The 19,218-nt window shown below is 46.5% G+C and overlaps 1 pseudogene; it reads left to right on the forward strand.

Annotated features, from left to right (window-relative positions):
- The first annotated feature begins 13,748 nt into the window (after positions 1-13,748).
- On the forward strand, positions 13,749-14,928 carry LOC125518408 (uncharacterized; annotated as a pseudogene).
- Positions 14,929-19,218: the final 4,290 nt, after the last annotated feature.

Below are 19,218 nucleotides of genomic sequence, written 5' to 3' on the forward strand. Positions count from 1 at the left end.
AGTCCAAAGCACTTATCTAGTGTGCACAACATCTAGGGGGAGCCTGTCTATTTTTTAGAGGCGTGGGTTCTCTTGCATTCTATGTCATTACTCTTTTCTGTGCAAATCCCGTATTGTCATCAATCCACCAAAAAGGGGGAGATTGTAAGGGCATATTTATCCCTACGGTGTTTTGGTGATTGATGACAATGCATTTGCGGACTAATCGGGTGCTTTGAGTTCTTTCAGATATTCATCCTTCGGCACGAAACGATTATTTCCCCTCGGCGCTCTACTCAAGACGGTGTAGCTTCCTTCGTGACTTTGTTGGTGGACTAAGTTTCGTAGTAGTCACCGTACTATCAAGAGGGGATCTGCTTCGGTATGGTTTGGGTGGAATCAACACGTACACGTTCTTCTCACACCCACCGTTTCTTTCTGTCTCTCTGGAGCTTCTCTTTTCTCCCCTTTGTGTCTTTTCCTGGACCCAGCGATAGTACCGCGGGCCACAGCGGTAGTACCGCTGAGGCTCACTAAGCGGCAGTACCGCTCCTTGGAGCGGTAGTACCGCTTTATGGCCTCAACTGCAGTACCGCTGCGGCTCCGTGCTCCTACCGCCTCGACTCGAGTGCGCATTTTCTCGTGTCGGGTTTTATGGCACTAGCTGCAGTATAGCGGTAGTATGGCTGAAGCTCAGTAAGCGGTAGTACCGCTCCTCGGAGCGGTAGTACCGCTGGTTGGCCTCAGCCGCAGTACCGTTGTGGCTCCATGCTCCTACCGCCTCGACTCGAGTGCGCATTTTCTCGTGTCGGGTTTTACGGTACTAGCTGTGGTAGTAGTGGTGGTAGTGCTGCTTGTGAGCGGTAGTACCGCCCTGCCTCCGCGGTAGTACCGCTCTGGGTCCCAGCCCCAGCCCCTTCTCTTCTAGCGCGGCAGTACCGCTGAGGGGGAGCGGTAGTACCACTTATGAGAAGTAGTACCGCCCTGCCCCCGCGGTAGTACCACTCTCTGCGGGGCTGAGTGGGGGGTAACGGTTGGATTGTTCCCCCCACTATAAAAGGGTGTCTTCTTCCCCCCTTTGACCTACCTCTTCCACCATTAAAGCTCCATTATTGCTCCAAGCTCCATTTTCGCCCGATCTCACTCCCTAGCCAACCAAACTTGTTGATTTGCTAGGGAGTGGTTGAGAAGGCCCCGATCTACACTTCCACCGTGAGATTTTTGATTCCCCCACTCATCCTTAGCGGATCTTGTTACTCTTGGGTGTTTGAGCACCCTAGACGGTTGAGGTCACCTCGGAGCCATATTCCATTGTGGTGAAGCTTCGTGGTCTTGTTGGGAGCCTCTGATTAAGTTGTGGAGTTTGCCCCAACCTTGTTTGTAAAGGTTCGGTCGTCGCCTTCAAGGGCACCAATAGTGGAATCACGGCATCTCGCATTGTGTGAGGGCGTGAGGAGAATACGGTGGCCCTAGTGGCTTCTTGGGGAGCATTGTGCCTCCACACCGCTCCAACGGAGACGTACTTCCCCTCAAAAGGAAGGAACTTTGGTAACACATCCTCGTCTTCACCGGATCCACTCTTGGTTATCTCTTACCTTTACTTGTGCAAGCTCTTTAGTGTTTGTTCCCTTGCTTGCTTGTGTGCTTGTTGTTGTTGCATCATATAGGTTGTTCACCTAGTTGCACATCTAGACAACCTTCTTTGATGCAAAGTTTAATTTGGTAAAGAAAAGCTAAAAATTGGTAGTTGCCTATTCACCCCCCCTCCTCTAGTCAACCATATCGATCCTTTCAAACATGATCCGACTCGACTAGGCCGTGTCCGATCATCACGTGAGACGGACTAGTCATCATCGGTGAACATCTCCGTGTTGATCGTATCTTTCATACGACTCATGTTCGACCTTTCGGTCTCTTGTGTTCCGAGGCCATGTCTGTACATGCTAGGCTCGTCAAGTTAACCTAAGTGTTTGCATGTGTAAATCTGTCTTACACCCGTTGTATGTGAACGTTGGAATCTATCACACCCGATCATCACGTGGTGCTTCGAAACAACGAACTGTCGCAACGGAGCACAGTTAGGGGGAACACTTTCTTGAAATTATTATGAGGGATCATCTTATTTACTACCGTCGTTCTAAGTAAACAAGATGCAAAAACATGATAAACATCACATGCAATCAAATAATAGTGACATGATATGGCCAATATCATATAGCTCCTTTGATCTCCATCTTGGGGCTCCATGATCATCTTGTCACCAGCATGACACCATGATCTCCATCATCATGATCTCCATCATCGTGTCTCCATGAAGTTGCTCGCCAACTATTACTTCTACTACTATGGCTAACACGTTTAGCAATAAAGTAAAGTAATTTACATGGCGTTTCTCAATGACACGCAGGTCATACAAAAAATAAAGACAACTCCTATGGCTCCTGCCGGTTGTCATACTCATCGACATGCAAGTCGTGATTCCTATTACAAGAACATGATCTCATACATCACATATATATTATTCATCATTCATCACAACTTTGGCCATATCACATCACAAAACACTTGCTGCAAAAACAAGTTAGACGTCCTCTAATTGTTGTTGCAAGTTTTACGTGGCTGCAATAGGGTTCTAGCAAGAACGTTTTCTTACCTACGTAAAAGCTACAACGTGATTTGTCAACTTCTATTTACCCTTCATAAGGACTCTTTTCGTCGAATCCGCTCCAACTAAAGTGGGAGAGACAGACACCCGCTAGCCACCTTATGCAACTAGTGCATGTCAGTCGGTGGAACCTGTCTCACGTAAGCGTACGTGTAAGGTCGGTCCGGGCCGCTTCATCCAACAATACCGCTGAAGCAAAATAAGACTAGTAGCGGCAAGAAAGTTGACAACATCTACGCCCACAACAAATTGTGTTCTACTCGTGTAAAGAGAACTACGCATAGACCTAGCTCATGATGCCACTGTTGGGGAACGTTGCATAAAATAAAAATTTTCCTACGTTCACCAAGATCAATCTATGAGTTCATCCAGCAACGAGAGAGGGGAGTGCATCTACATACCCTTGTAGATCGCGAGCGGAAGCGTTCAAGAGAACGGGGTTGAGGTAGTCGTACACGTCGTGATCCAATCACCGGAGATCCTAGCGCCGAACGGACGGCACCTCCGCGTTCAACACACGTATGGTCAGCGTGACGTCTCCTCCTTCTTGATCCAGCAAGGGGGAAGGAGAGGTTGATGAAGATCCAGCAGCACGACGGCGTGGTGGTGGATGCAGCAGGGATCCGGCAGGGCTTCGCCAAGCGTCTGCGGGAGGAGGAGGTGTAGCAAGGGGAAGGGAGGCGCCAAGATGCAGGGTGCGGCTGCCCTTCCTCCCCTCCACTATATATAGGGGCTGGGGGGCGCATGCCCCCTTGGAGATCCCATCTAGAGGGGGGGCGGCGGCCCCCGGGGCAACGGCCCCCTAGGGTTTCCAACCAAGGGGGGGCGCATGCCCCCTCGGGGGGCAACGGCCCCCTAGGGTTTCCAACCCTAGGCGCCTTGGGCCCTTGGGTGGGGCGCACCAGCCCACCAGGGGATGGTTCCCACGCCACTTCAGCCCATGGGGCCCTCCGGGATAGGTGGCCCCACCCGGTGTACCCCCGGGACCCTTCTGGTGGTCCCGGTACAATATCGGTGACCCCTGAAAATCTCCCGATGGCCGAAACAGCACTTCCTATATATATTTCTTCACCTCCAGACCATTCCGGAACTCCTCGTGACGTCCGGGATCTCATCCGGGACTCCGAACAACTTTTGGTTTGCTGCATACTAATATCTCTACAACCCTACTGTCACCGAACCTTAAGTGTGTAGACCCTACGGGTTTGGGAGACACGTAGACATGACCGAGACGGCTCTCTGGCCAATAACCAACAACGGGATCTGGATACCCATGTTGGCTCCCACATGCTCCTCGATAATCTCATCGGATGAACCACGATGTCGAGCATTCAAGCAACCCCGTATACAATTCCCTTTGTCAATCGGTATGTTACTTGCCCGAGATTCGATCGTCGGTATCACAATACCTCGTTCAATCTCATTACCGGCAAGTCACTTTACTCGTACCGTAACGCATGATCCCATGACCAAACACTTGGTCACTTTGAGCTCATTATGATGATGCATTACCGAGTGGGCCCAGAGATACCTCTCCGTCATACGGAGTGACAAATCCCAGTCTCGATCCGTGTCAACCCAACAGACACTTTCGGAGATACCCGTAGTATACCTTTATAGTCACCCAGTTACGTTTTGACGTTTGGTACACCCAAAGCACTCCTACGGTATCCGGGAGTTACACGATCTCATGGTCTAAGGAAAAGATACTTGACATTGGAAAAGCTCTAGCAAACGAACTATACGATCTTGCGCTATGCTTAGGATTGGGTCTTTTCCATCACATCATTCTCCTAATGATGTGATCTCGTTATCAATGACATCCAATGTCCATAGTCAGGAAACCATGACTATCTGTTGATCAACGAGCTAGTGAACTAGAGGCTTACTAGGGACATGTTGGTGTCTATGTATTCACACATGTATTACGATTTCCGGATAACACAATTATAGCATGAATAAAAGACAATTATCATGAACAAGGAAATATAATAATAATCCTTTTATTATTGCCTCTAGGGCATGTTTCGGGAGCCCCGACAAGTGTTGGAGGGCCTCATGGGCCAAAGGGGAAGGGGCAAACCAGCCCACTAAGGGGTGGTGCGCCCCCCACACCCTTTCCCACGTTACTTGGGGAGGTGGGGCGCCTCCACCTGGCTTGGGAGGCAAGCCTCCACCTGCTTGGCTTGGGGGGCAAGTCTCCCTAGGATTTTCCCTAGGGAGATCCAATCTGCTTGGCCGCCGCCCCCTAGGGGAAACCCTAGGGCGCCTCCCCCTCTCCCCTTGCCCCTATATATAGTGGAGGGGTGGGAGGGCAGCCGCACCCCTTCCCTGGCGCAGCCCCTCCCTCCTCCAACCCTTCCTTCTCCTCCGTAGAGCTTGGCGAAGCCCTGCAGGAATACCACAAGCTCCACCACCACGCCGTCGTGCTGCCGGAGTTCTCCCTCAACTTCTCCTCTCCCCTTGCTGGATCAAGAAGGAGGAGGCGTCCCTGGGCTGTACGTGTGTTGAACGCGGAGGCGACGTCCGTTCGGCACTAGATCGGATCTTCCACGATTTGAATCGCCGCGAGTACGACTCCATCAACCGCGTTCTTGTAACGCTTCCGCTTAGCGATCTTCAAGGGTATGAAGATGCACTCCATCTCTCTCGTTTCTAGCATCTCCTAGATTGATCTTGATGACACGTAGGAAAATTTTGAATTATTGCTACGTTCCCCAACAGTGGCATCATGAGCTAGGTCTATGCGTAGATTCTATGCACGAGTAGAACACAAAGTAGCTTTGGGCGATGATTTGTTCAATTTGCTTGTCGTTACTAGTCTTATCTTGATTCGGCAGCATTGTGGGATGAAGCGGCCCAGACCGACCTTACACGTACACTTACGTGAGACAGGTTCCACCGACTGACATGCACTTGATGCATAAGGTGGCTAGCGGGTGTCTGTCTCTCCCACTTTAGTCAGATCGGATTCGATGAAGAGGGTCCTTATGAAGGGTAAATAACAATTGGCATATCACCGTTGTGGCTTTTGCGTAGGTAAGAAACGTTCTTGCTAGAAACCCATAGCAGCCACATAAAACATGCAACAACAATTAGAGGACGTCTAACTTGTTTTTGCAGGGTATGCTATGTGATGTGATATGGCCAAAATGATGTGATGAATGAGATTGATCATGTTCTTGTAATAGGAATCACGACTTGCATGTCGATGAGTATGAAAACCGGCAGGAGCCATAGGAGTTGTCTTAATTTATTGTATGACTTGTGTGTCAATGAAAAACGCCATGTAATTACTTTACTTTATTGCTAACCGTTAGCCATAGTAGGAGAAGTAATAGTTGGCGAGACAACTTCATGAAGACACGATGATGGAGATCATGATGATGGAGATCATGGTGTCATGCCGGTGACGAAGGTGATCATGCCGCGCCTTGAAGATGGAGATCAAAAGGCGCAAGATGATATTGGCCATATCATGTCACTTTATGATTTGCATGTGATGTTTGTCATGTTTACATCTTATTTGCTTAGAACGACGGTAGCATAAATAAGATGATCCCTCGCTAAAATTTCAATAAATTGTTCCCCCTAACTGTGCACCATTGCGAAGGTTCGTTGTTTCGAAGCACCACGTGATGATCAGGTGTGATAGATTCTAACGTTCGCATACAACGGGTGTAAGCCAGATTTACACATGCGAAACACTTAGGTTGACTTGACAAGCCTAGCATGTACAGACATGGCCTCGGAACACAAGAGACCGAAAGGTCGAACATGAGTCGTATAGTAGATACGATCAACATGAAGATGTTCACCGATGATGACTAGTCCGTCTCACATGATGATCGGACACGGCCTAGTTGACTCGGATCATGTATCACTTAGATGACTAGAGGGATGTCTATCTAAGTGGGAGTTCATTAAAAAATTAGATGAACTTAATTATCATGAACATAGTCAAAAGGTCTTTGCAAATTATGTCGTAGCTTACGCTTTAGTTGTACTGTTTTAGATATGTTCCTAGAGAAAATTTAGTTGAAAGTTGATAGTAGCAATTATGTGGACTGGGTCCGTAAACTGAGGATTGTCCTCATTGCTGTGCAGAAGGATTATGTCCTTAATGCACCGCTTAGTGAGCTGAACCTCGAGCGTCGGTTGTGGATGTTGCGAACATCTGACATACACGTTTTGATGACTACATGATAGTTCAGTGCGTAATTTTAAATGGTTTAGAATTGAGGCACCAAAGACATTTTTGAAACATCGCAGAACATGTGAGATGTTCCAAGGACTGAAATTGGGATTTCAGGCTAGTGCCCACGTCAAGAGGTATGAGACCTCTGACAAGTTTCTTAAGCCTGCAAACTAAGGAGAAAAGCTCAATCGTTGAGCATGTGCTCAGATTATATGAGTACTACAATCGCTTGAATCGAGTGGGAGTTAATCTTCCAGATGAGATAGTGATGGTTCTCCAAAGTCACTACCACCAAGCTACTAGAGCTTAGTGATGAACTATTCAGGGATAGATATGATGATCCTTGAGCTATTCGCGACACTGCGAAAGTAGAAATCAAATAGGAGCATCAATTGTTGATGGTTAGTAAAACCACTAGTTTCAAGAAGGGCAAGGGCAAGAAAGGGATACTTCATGAAATGACAAATCAGTTTCTGCTCTAGTGAAGAAACCCAAGGTTGAACCCAAACCCGAGACTAAGTGCTTCTATAATAAGGGGAACGGTCACTGAAGCAGAACTACCCTAGATACTTGGTAGATGAGAAGGCTGGCAAGGTCGACAGAAGTATGTTGGATATACATGAGTACTTTACTAATACTCCTAGTAGCACCAGGGTATTAGATACCGGTTCGGTTGCTAAGTGTTAGTAACTCGAAATAAAAGGCTACAGAATAAACGGAGATTAGCCAAAGGTGAGACGACGATATGTGTTGGAAGTGTTTCCAAGGTTGATGTGATCAAACATCGCACGCTCCGTCTACCATCGGGATTGGTGTTAAACCTAAATAATTGTTATTTGCTGTTTGCGTTGAGCATAGACATGATTGGATTATGTTTATCGCAATACGGTTATTCATTTAAGGAGAATAATGGTTGCTCTGTTTATTTGAATAATACCTTCAATGGTCTTGCACCTAAAATGAATGGTTTATTGAATCTCGATCGTAGTGATACACATGTTCATGCAAAAAGATATAAGATAGTAATGATAGTACCACATACTTGTGGCACTAGAATTTTAGTCATATTGGTATAAAACGCATGAAGAAGCTCCATGTTGATGGATCTTTGGACTCACTCGTTTTTGAAAAGATTGAGACATGTGAACCATGTCTATTGGTATATATGCATGAAGAAACTCCATACAGATGGATCGTTTGGACTCACTTGATTTTGAATCACTCGAGACATGCAAATCATACCACATGGGCAAGATGACAGAAAGGCCTCGTTTTCAGTAAGATGGAACAAGAAAGCAACTTGTTGTAAGTAATACATTTTGATGTGTGCAGTCCAATGAGTGCTGAGGCACGCAGTGGATATCATTATGTTCTTACTTCACAGATGATTTGAGTAGATGCTAAGTATATTTACTTGATGAAACACAAGTCTGAATTATTGAAAGGTTCAAGTAATTTCAGAGTGAAGTTGAAGATCATCGTGACAAAAGGATAAAATGTCTATGATATGATCATAGAGATGAATATCTGAGTTGTGAGTTTGGCACACAATTAAGACATTGTGGAAATTGTTTCACGACTAATACCGCCTGGAACACCATAGTGTGATGGTGTGTCCGAACATCATAGCTGCACCCTATTGGATGTGGTGCATACCATGATGTCTCTTATCGAATTACCACTATTGTCTATGGGTTAGGCATTAGAGACAACCGCATTCACTTTATATAGGGCACCACGCAATTCCGTTGAGACGACACCGTATGAACTATGGTTTAGAGAAACCTAAGTTGTCGTTTCTTAAAAGTTTGGGGCTACGATGCTTATGTGAAAAAGTTTCAGGCTGATAAGCTCGAACCCAAAGTGGATAAATGCATCTTCATAGAATACCCAAAACAGTTGGCTATACCTCCTATTTCAGATCCGGAAGCAAAAGTGATTGTTTCTAGAAACGGGTCCTTTCTCGAGGAAAAGTTTCTCTCGAAAGAATTGAGTGGGAGGATGGTGGAGACTTGGTGAGGTTATTGAACCGTCACTTCAACTAGTGTGTAGCAGGGCACAGGGAGTTGTTCCTGTGGCACCTACACCAATTGAAGTGGAAGCTTATGATAGTGATCATGAAACTTCGGATCAAGTCACTACCAAACCTCATAGGACGACAAGGATGCGTACTACTTCAGAGTGGTACGTAATCCTTTCTTGGAAGTCATGTTGCTAGACAACAATGAACCTACGAGCTATGGAGAAGTGATGGTGGGCCCGGATTCTGACGAATGGCTCGAGGCCATAAAATCCGAGAGAGGATCCATGTATAAAAATAAAGTATAGACTTTGGAAGAACTACTTGATGGTCGTAAGGCTGTTGGGTGCAGATGGATTTTAAAAGGAAGACGGACAATGATGGTAAGTGTCACCATTAAGAAAGCTCGACTTGTCGTTAAGATGTTTTCCGACAAGTTCAAGGAGTTGACTACGATGAGACTTTCTCACTCGTAGCGATGCTAAGAGTCTGTTGGAATTATATTAGCAGTTACTGCATTATTTATGAAATCTTGCAGATAGGATGTCAAAACATTGTTTCCTCGATGATTTTCTTGAGGAAAGGTTGTATGTGATACAACCAGAAGGTTTTGTCAATCTTGAAAGATTCTAACAAGTATGCAAAGCTCCAGCAATCCTTCTAAGGACTGGAGTAAGCATCTCAGAGTTGGAATGTATGCTTTGATGAGATGATCAAAGATTTTGGGTTTATACAAAGCTTATGAGAAACTTGTATTTCCAAAGAAGTGAGTGGGAGCACTATATAATTTTTTATGAGTATATGTTGTTAACATATTGTTCATTAGAAATGATGTAGAATTTCTGGAAAGCATACAGGGTTATTTGAAAAGTTTTTTTCAATGGAAAACCTGGATTAAGCTACTTGAACATTGAGCATCAAGATCTATAAGGATAGATCAAAAACGCTTAATAGTACTTTCAAATGAATACATACCGTGACAAGATTTTGAAGGAGTTCAAAATAGATCAGCAAAGAAGGAGTTCTTGGCTGTGTTACAAGGTGTGAGTATTGAGTAAGACACAAGACCTGACCACGGCAGAAGAGAGAGAAAGGACGAAGGTCGTCCCCTATGCTTTAGACGTAGGCTCTATGGTATGCTATGCTGTGTACCGCACCTGAAGTATGCCTTGCCATGAGTCAGTCAAGGGGTACAAGAGTGATCCAGGAATGGATCACATGACAGCGGTCGAACTTATCCTTAGTAACTAGTGGACTAAGGAATTTTCTCGATTATGGAGGTGGTAAAAGAGTTCGTCGTAAAGGGTTACGTCGATGGAAACTTTGACACTAATCCGGATGACTCTAAGTAGTAAACCGGATTCGTATAGTAGAGCAGTTATTTTGAATAGCTCCAAGTAGCGCGTGGTAGCTGCATCTACAAGATGACATAGAGATTTGTAAAGCACACACGGATCTGAAAGGTTCAGACCCGTTGACTAATAACCTCTCTCACAAGTGAGATATGAACAAACCCCATGGGTGTTGGATTCATTACAATCACATAGTGATATGAACTAGATTATTGACTCTAGTTCAAGTGGGAGACTGTTGGAAATATGCCCTAGAGGCAATAATAAAATGGTTATTATTGTATTTCCTTGTTCATGATAATTGTCTATTGTTCATGCTATAATTGTATTAACTGGAAACCATAATACATGTGTGAATACATAGACCACAACATGTCCCTAGTAAGCCTCTAGTTGACTAGCTCGTTGATCAATAGATGGTTATGGTTTCCTGACCATGGACATTGGATGTCATTGATAAAGGGATCACATCATTAGGAGAATGATGTGATGGATAAGACCCAATCCTAAGCATAGCACAAGATCGTGTAGTTCGTTTGCTAGAGCTTTTCTGATGTCAAGTATCATTTCCTTAGACCATGAGATTGTGCAACTCCCGGATACCGTAGGAGTGCTTTGGGTGTATCAAACGTCACAACGTAACTGGGTGACTATAAAGGTGCACTACAGGTATCTCCGAAAGTGTCTGTTGGGTTGGCACGAATCGAGACTGGGATTTGTCACTCCGTATGACGGAGAGGTATCTCTGGGCCCACTCGGTAATGCATCATCATAATGAGCTCAATGTGACTAAGCAGTTAGTCACGGGATCATGCGTTACGGAACGAGTAAAGTGACTTGCCGGTAACGAGATTGAACGAGGTATTGGGATACCGACGACCGAATCTCGGGCAAGTAACATACCGATTGACAAAGGGAATTGAATATAGGATTGATCGAATCCCCGACATCGTGGTTCATCCGATGAGATCATCGTGGAACATGTGGGAGCCAATATGGGTATCCAGATCCCGCTATTGGTTATTGGCCGGAGAGGTGTCTCGGCCATGTCTGCATGGTTCCCGAACCCGTAGGGTCTACACACTTAAGGTTCGGGGACGCTAGAGTTGTTATGGGAAATAGTATGTGGTTACTGAAGGTAGTTCGGAGTCCCAGATGAGATCCCGGACATCACAAGGAGTTTCGGAATGGTCCAGTGGTGAAGATTGATATATTGGACGACGGGTATTGGAGTCCGGAAGTGTTCTGGGGGTACCAGGCTATGGCCAGCATGACCGAAAGGTGTTTTGGGAGCCCCGGCAAGTGTTGGAGGGCCTCATGGGCCAAAGGGGAAGGGGCAAAACAGTCCACTAAGGGGTGGTGCGCCCCCCACACCCTTTCCCATGTTACTTGGGAGGCAAGCCTCCACCTGCTTGGCTTGGGGGGCAAGTCTCCCTAGGATTTTCCCTAGGGAGATCCAATCTGCTTGGCCGCCGACCCCTAGGGGAAACCCTAGGGCGCCTCCCCCTCTCCCCTTGCCCCTATATATAGTGGAGGGGTGGGAGGGCAGCCGCACCCCTTCCCTGGCGCAGCCCCTCCCTCCTCCAACCCTTCCTTCTCCTCCGTAGAGCTTGGCGAAGCCCTGCAGGAATACCAAAAGCTCCACCACCACGCCGTCGTGCTGCCGGAGTTCTCCCTCAACTTCTCCTCTCCCCTTGCTGGATCAAGAAGGAGGAGACGTCCCTGGGCTGTACGTGTGTTGAACGCGGAGGCGCCGTCTGTTCGGCGCTAGAACGGATCTTCAGCGATTTGAATCGCCGCGAGTACGACTCCATCAACCGCGTTCTTGTAACGCTTCCGCTTAGCGATCTTCAAGGGTATGAGGATGCACTCCATCTCTCCCATTGCTAGCATCTCCTAGATTGATCTTGGTGACACGTAGGAAAATTTTGAATTATTGCTACGTTCCCCAACAACAGTAAGTTTAGGGCTAGGGCTAGAGGTTCGCTCACGTGGCATCTGGTGTTATACTACCATGGAGCTTCACTTCTCTGCTTGCGAGCGGCATCGGGTGGTTGCCTCGTTCTTCTTCCGGTCGGCTTCCATGGCTGACAACAACCACCGAGGTGGATTCGACGAGAGCTTCTTTAGTAAGCTCGTAAGTCTATGAAAGCAGGCTAATACAGATTCCTCATCATTTTTTCATCGCCGTCGCAGGGAAGGAAGAACAGAGGGACCCCATTCTAGCCCTTGTCCGTCTTTGATCATTGCAACGTCCTTGAGCACCGGAGTTGAAGAGCAAGTCAACGTATGTCTCTGATTCCATGCCAGCGGGAGATTGCTTCGATATAGTAAAATATATGTACACTATAACAGATTGTTTTTGGCTACATAGAGACGTACATCTCAAGCAACTGATTTTTTTGAATGCAACATCGAATTGCTTTCTAGCAGAACAAAATATTTGTTTACATCAATCAAACATTGCTTACAAATATATTACAATGTATGTGCTTCCAATGAAAACAGAATTTGCTTCCAAAATAAATTGTAATTTTCTTCAGCTAGGGCTAGGCGACAGCGCAATGTTGCTTCTGTGGACACCGTCATCATCATCTTGTAATTTTTACACACAGGTGATCTCCACCCGGAACATGAAAATATGATAGGACCGTGCGCCATTATGTCTTCCACATCACCCTAAATGTTGCACATAAAACCTGAGGCTCTGGTCATCGTGGATGGAAGGCGACAGCAAGAAGAGCTCAAAGATGTCACCGACCTTTCAGAAAAGTCACAGAATTTGGTTGAACTAGGGACGAAGCAAATTATATATGGCAAAGAGGCATGTCTAGTGCAACCTGCACTGATGAAACAAATGCATGGTAAGCTATTGAAGCACATTATCAAGACGGTAGAATCATACGTAGTGTACTTTGGATGCTCCGTAAGCATGTAAGAAGCATGAAAATATTGCTTTTGCAACTATTCTCGTCTGAATAGGAAGCACAGAGATTTGAAAACATAAAATAATAACTGCGATTGCATGCAAGCAAGATAGCTACGCAAGTTTGTCAAAACAAAATACCGAATACACCTAGTTTTGATGATGATTTCGTGATGAAAAGTACTGCAAAGAACAATTTTATTTTTGACACCCAACAACACTCAATAGTCCGTATAACTATAACATGAACATCTACCAATGAAACTCGTTGGCACAGAAATTAGTAGAAACAAATTGAGAATAATATATATGTGTAGGGAGTGGTGACGGACGATGATTGACTTGGGGAGATTCACGCAATGCTATACATTCGATCCTGACCGTGGGGGGTATATGCGAACGTTTATGCGTGAGTTATGGAGATACTAACTCGGTGTGGTATTTTTTCTGGAGGATCTCTGACCGTGGGATCAAAGAAGAATCGACGGATCGACCTATCAGACTACAGATAGGAAGGGTTTCCCACAATAAAATAAACAAGACAACGTTTGGTAGCCTTTATACTCCAATAAACACAGGCGCGACGCTTTGGAGGAACGACGAAAACCCCGACTCGCTCGGTCGGTTCGGTTGTTGCAATGGCAGGCGGAGGCAGAGGACACGGCGGCGGCTGGACCTCCCTGCCGGCGGAGCTTATCCAGGAAGTATCGGACCGTCTGCAGGCCGACGTGGACCAAATCCACATCCACCAGGTATGCTCCCACTGGCGCGCGTCCACCGCCCCGCTCGCAGCCTGCCGTCCGTGGATCGTCGCCGTCCACGACCGCCGCCGCAACCCTGTTAGCGCCGTCGACCCTGCCTGCGACCACTCCTTCTGGCTGCCCCGCGGTGGAAAAAGGATGCACTCCCGGGCCCTAGCCCCGGCGGGCCTCCCCTACTGCTGCGGCACGCCCCGTGGCTGGCTCGCCCTAACGGACGACCTGCAATCCCCCACCAGGCTAATACTCTGGGAGCCCCTCTCCCAGGCTGAGATTCCTCTGCCGCCTTTGACAACCGTCGCCCAATTGTTCCTCTCCGGCGACCCGCTCGCCTCGCCGGGGGGCTGGATGGCGATCGCGAGCCAGGAAATCCTGGGCGCACAGATCGAGCACATGCTCATCTTTTGGCGTCCTGGAGACGCGGCCTGGACGATACAGCCCGAGTACCCTACAGGCCGGATCGAGGGCGCAGCCTTCCACCAAGGCAGGCTCTACATCTCCAGCATGTTGGGCATCTCTTCGATCTCCAGCAGCATCCTCCCAAGCGTCTGCTGCGTATCTCCCTCTACACTCCTCCGCGAACGCGGTATTCAAGCTGCTTACCCGGGGATCCGGTGCCACACGTGGTGGCATGCAACAACCAGCTGTTGCTCGTTACGGTGTATCGTGGATCAGGAAGCCCTGGCCCCGTGATCCTTGTAGAAGTGCACCACCCGGATTGGGCTGCCGAGTGCCTTGACTTCGGGGGGAGAAGGTGACGGATCTCGGCGGCTACTCGCTCTTCTTAGGCCGGGGTGACAGCCTCGCGCTCTCTGCAAAGGACTTCCCTGCCATTAGGAGAAATTGTGTCTACTTTGTGGAGCACGATACAAGAAAGCATGAGCAATGGGTTATTGTGTTTGATTTGGGATCAAACGCTCTCGAACGAATTCCCCACCCACAGGAGCACATGGAGGGCGGCTGCAAAAAGAGTGGCTGGTTAGGCTATTCGTGGTTCTGTCCTAGAAGGCCCTTCGTTGAGGCCCTATGAGGTATTATATCTCATTCACCTATTTAGTTATAGCAGCAACAAGCTTTGTATGAATTTACTTATTTTGGGGTTATCCACAGGCTCGATCGGTTGATGATCTGGATGTAAAGGAGAGGTTTTCATATTAGAGTGGCCTCATCTAGACATCGCAAAATAAGAGGTGTTGTCGACCTGACAATTATGAGCTGCGCTACTCCTCCAACGAATCATAAATTGAAGCATGGGCCCTGATAGATTCCACGTTTTTTTATGGAATTGTTTTTTTATGGAATTGTTAGGCTGGTTCGCTATAAATCTCTAGCGCTTGGTAACTATTACTCAAAAATTAGACTAGTTCAAATAATTATCTTTTGCCACCCTTTGTTCTTTAAGTCTATGAGCAAGCTTTGGTGTTTTGGATAAAACATCACATAGTATATCGCATCTTTTTAATCTTTTTCTGTGCGGTGCATTGGATCCTTTATCATGTGTGTACTATGGCCAGAATAAGGTGTTATCTTTGACTGCAGCTCGGTGGTGAATGACAATGGATGACCGCAATATTATGATTTATTGTTTATGATGGCTTCCCCCAACTTGTTGCCTTATTTCTCTCTCCCTCGCATCACTCGGTTTCCTTCCACCGGCGCCGTCCGCCTCTGGACCATGACCAAGTGCAACAATGGCTCCTCTTTGCAGCCTCATAGCCATAGCTCGAGAGCATCATTTTAGCAGTAACAAGCTTTGTACCAATTTATTTTGTGGTTATCAACAGGCTTGGTTGATCAAGAAAAAAAAAAGAATTTTCAGTTCTGTACATGTATTCCTTCATCATATTAAAAACCATAGAATATTGTGCCAGCCACCCTGCTCATTATGTTATCATGTTGTACAGAACTGATCCTTTATCATGTTGTGTTCATCAGTTCTGTACATGAATCTAGCACATTATGTTGTTTCAGGTTTTCACTTTTTGACCTTGTTAGGTTTTCAGGTTTTGTCATCTTGATCTTATCATTATATTGTTATTTGTTATCGGTCTTCCGCCTAACTTACTCATTTATTTCTGCTAATTCAGCCTACAATGCGCTGCGACACCCGAATGTTGACGCAGAGTAGAGCAAGATCAGAGCAGGAGTCCTGTCAGTTCACCTCTTCTGAAGTTTCGCCACCTCGGACACAATGACAGCAGAACTGGATGCCTACTTTTGCATGTATATAGATATGGGTTCAGAAAATTCAGCAGCCCTCGTGCTTCTTCTGCTAGCTAAACTTGCTCCGATCTCCTGACAGGACAGGGGGAACCCTTGTCTGTTTGTCTGTTTTGGCTTCGCGTTCCTTTTGGATGATGGACGCATTTTGCATAAATGGAAAATGCAGTGGTTCTTGCAGTGTGACGATGATCCTGTGTTTCTTTTAGATGATGCGTTTCGGTTATACAAAAAAAATGCAGTTGGTTCTTCCGGTGAGCTGCCGATTTTTTTTTGTTGCGCCCGGTTTCATCTCGTTTTTCAGTTTCTAGCTAAACTTTTTCAGTTTCTTCCTGTGAGATGGTAATCGTGTTTTCAGTTGAGCTGTTTTTAGTGTCTCGTGTTTTGTTGTGATGCCGAGCACCTGAATTCTGAACGAGGGAGGCCAGAGATGACACCTGAATTTTGTCTGGCCGCCGTGTTGTCTACTTTGCCGTTCGTTCATGTTCTCCCTTTTTACGTGGCCGATTCGTTGGATCGAGTGCAGTAGTATTTCGCTTAGTGATCTATAAACGCTATATTTCTTTACAGAGGGAGTACATGCTAACTGAATTCGAGTAGACGTGGAATTTACAGGATCCTGCTAACTTGGCCCCAACTTCCGTCAGGTTTATGGAAGTGTTTCTTCCCTTAAATTTTTGGTGGGCTAGAAACCACCTGAAAGTTTCCGTCGAGCCGCCGCCGCCCCACCGGAACGCAGCCCCCTCCCCCCTCCCCACCGTTGTCTCGTCGGAATGCAGCCGCCCCCGCCCCACCCGGCCTACGCGTCATGGCCCCACCGCCGCCCATGCTGCCGCCATGCACATGCCGCGCCGCCCCACATCACCACACAACCCTTGCCAGTGGCCACCACACTACCTCACGCTGCCCACGCCGGAGGCTGTCACGCATGTCACTGACAGGCAGGCCCTAGACCATTATCTAGTTTTATTTAATAAAATATAAAAATAGATTTAGGGGAAGAAGTTATACGGGATCTGACAAAAGTAGCTTTCAGAAACTGGCACTAAATTTTACAGACATCCTCTAAAAGCACTTTTAAGGGAAGTTTTTTAGAGGAACTGTTAGAGTTGCTCTAAGTTCGGGATTGTGTTGTTATAGGAGATATTTTCATCATGTCTTCCAAAGATAGCTACCTAATTACCACATAGGTTAGCCTATACAAAGGTCATGACGATCGCCGCCAAAGGATCATCCACTCTCTTCGTAGATCCAACCTATCCATTCTTATCTTCAATAGGTCAACACTACAAGCATTACATAGTGTTATTACACATCTAGGAGCCTAGACCTTGGTAAAACCACCACAATATAGAGAAGGTTCAATAACCCCACTCGTTATAACAAAAAGGGTGACGAAAGTTCGACTATTGGTCAGTGCAGACCCGAAAGAACTCCTCAATCTTAGACTCGAAAGGACGCTTCAATCTCAGCCACATTCTAGTACGATAGTGACATGTTTTACCATAATGCAAATGAAATTGATATAAAATGTAGCAATGATGATTGAAAATGCATGATATGTGAGAAATTGTCTAATGACATAGTGATGCAAAATGCACATATTTGTGGGTACTGATTGAGATTCGGGAGTCGATCATGGGGCATGATCTAAAAATGGTTGTTCTCAAACCTGGTGATGGCCTCATAGGCGTGCCGCTGCTCATCCCCCTGTTGTCGCCCTCATTAGCGGTTTCCCTGCAGCAATAGATCCTCAAAACCAACAAGAGATTCACACGAGCGAACTCTGCGAAGTCTTCTAACTGCTGAGAGAAACCACACAAATGCCATTAAGGGCGAAAGCTAGCTAAATAATACTCCCTCCATCCGGTTTTATTGGGCCAAAGAGCCGAAATGCAAAGACCAAGAAGGTGCACCGGGCAGATAATTGGGCATTAAATCTGCTAAATGTGCTCCTTAATGTCCTTGACTTATTAGCTTATTAACTAAACTACACCTGCAGCGAGTACCGAGGGCATGCAGGTGGCGTAGGAATCAGGTGATCGAGAAAATAACGAACACATTATTAATGCAACCTAAAAACGGTGCAACATTTGGTGGTCCTTCGGCCCAATAAACTTAGACAGAGGGAGTAGTAAGCTACATGAATAGGTGGGTCCCTCATCCCACTAGTTGCCGACTAAGACTAGTGAGAAGAGGCAAGGAGCCGATAGGTGGAGATACGTAGGGGGCTAGGGAAGGAAACATGGCGGAGAGAACACATAAGGAAAAGGTTGTAACTGGTAGTACCAGCTGCAGAGTGTAGACTGCGGTAGCCCGTGCAGGTTGGTCCTTAGGGTATTCTTTGTATTTTTCGTTTCAATCTATCTAGGATGAAGGTTAGCTAACGACTACTAAGTTACATGAATAGGTGGGACCCTCACCTTACTAGTCGTCGGCTAAGGATAGAGAGAAGTGGCGAGGGGCCAAAGGATGGGGATCTGCAAGGAGGTAGGGGAAGAAACATGAGTGGAGGCAACAAGAGTACTCAATAAATCTAGGAGCGTAGACTACAATACACCACACAAGTTGGGTCTTAGGATCTTCTTTGTATTTTTTTTGTTTTTTAGCAAATCTATTGCTTTCCTTGGCATATAAATACAACCCACTCCCAAGAATACTCTCATTCCCCCTTTATCTTTCACCCCTCCTTCTGTTGAGTTGCCCATAGATATATCTTCGACCCCTCTCCCCTCTAGTGGCAGAACAGGAGGTTGGAATACATAGTAAGTCTAGGGCTAGGGCTAGGTTCGCTCACGTGGCATATGGTGTTATACTACCAAGGAGCTTCACTTCTCTGCTTGCGAGCGGCATCGAGTGGTTGCCTCGTTCTTCTTCCGGTCAGCTTCCATGGCTGACAACAACCACTGAGGTGGATTCGATGGGAGCTTCTTTAGTAAGCTCGTAAGTCTATGAAAGCAGGCTAATACAGATTCCTCATCATTTTTTCATCACCGTCAAGGGGAAGGAAGAACAGAGGGACCCCATTCTATCCCTTGTCTGTCTTTGATCATTGCAACGTCCTTGAGCACCGGAGTTGAAGACAAAGTCAACATATGTC

The sequence above is a fragment of the Triticum urartu genome, chromosome 7A (assembly GCF_056163025.1).
Source record: "Triticum urartu cultivar PI428250 chromosome 7A, HENAU_Tu73, whole genome shotgun sequence".
Lineage (NCBI taxonomy): Eukaryota > Viridiplantae > Streptophyta > Magnoliopsida > Poales > Poaceae > Triticum > Triticum urartu.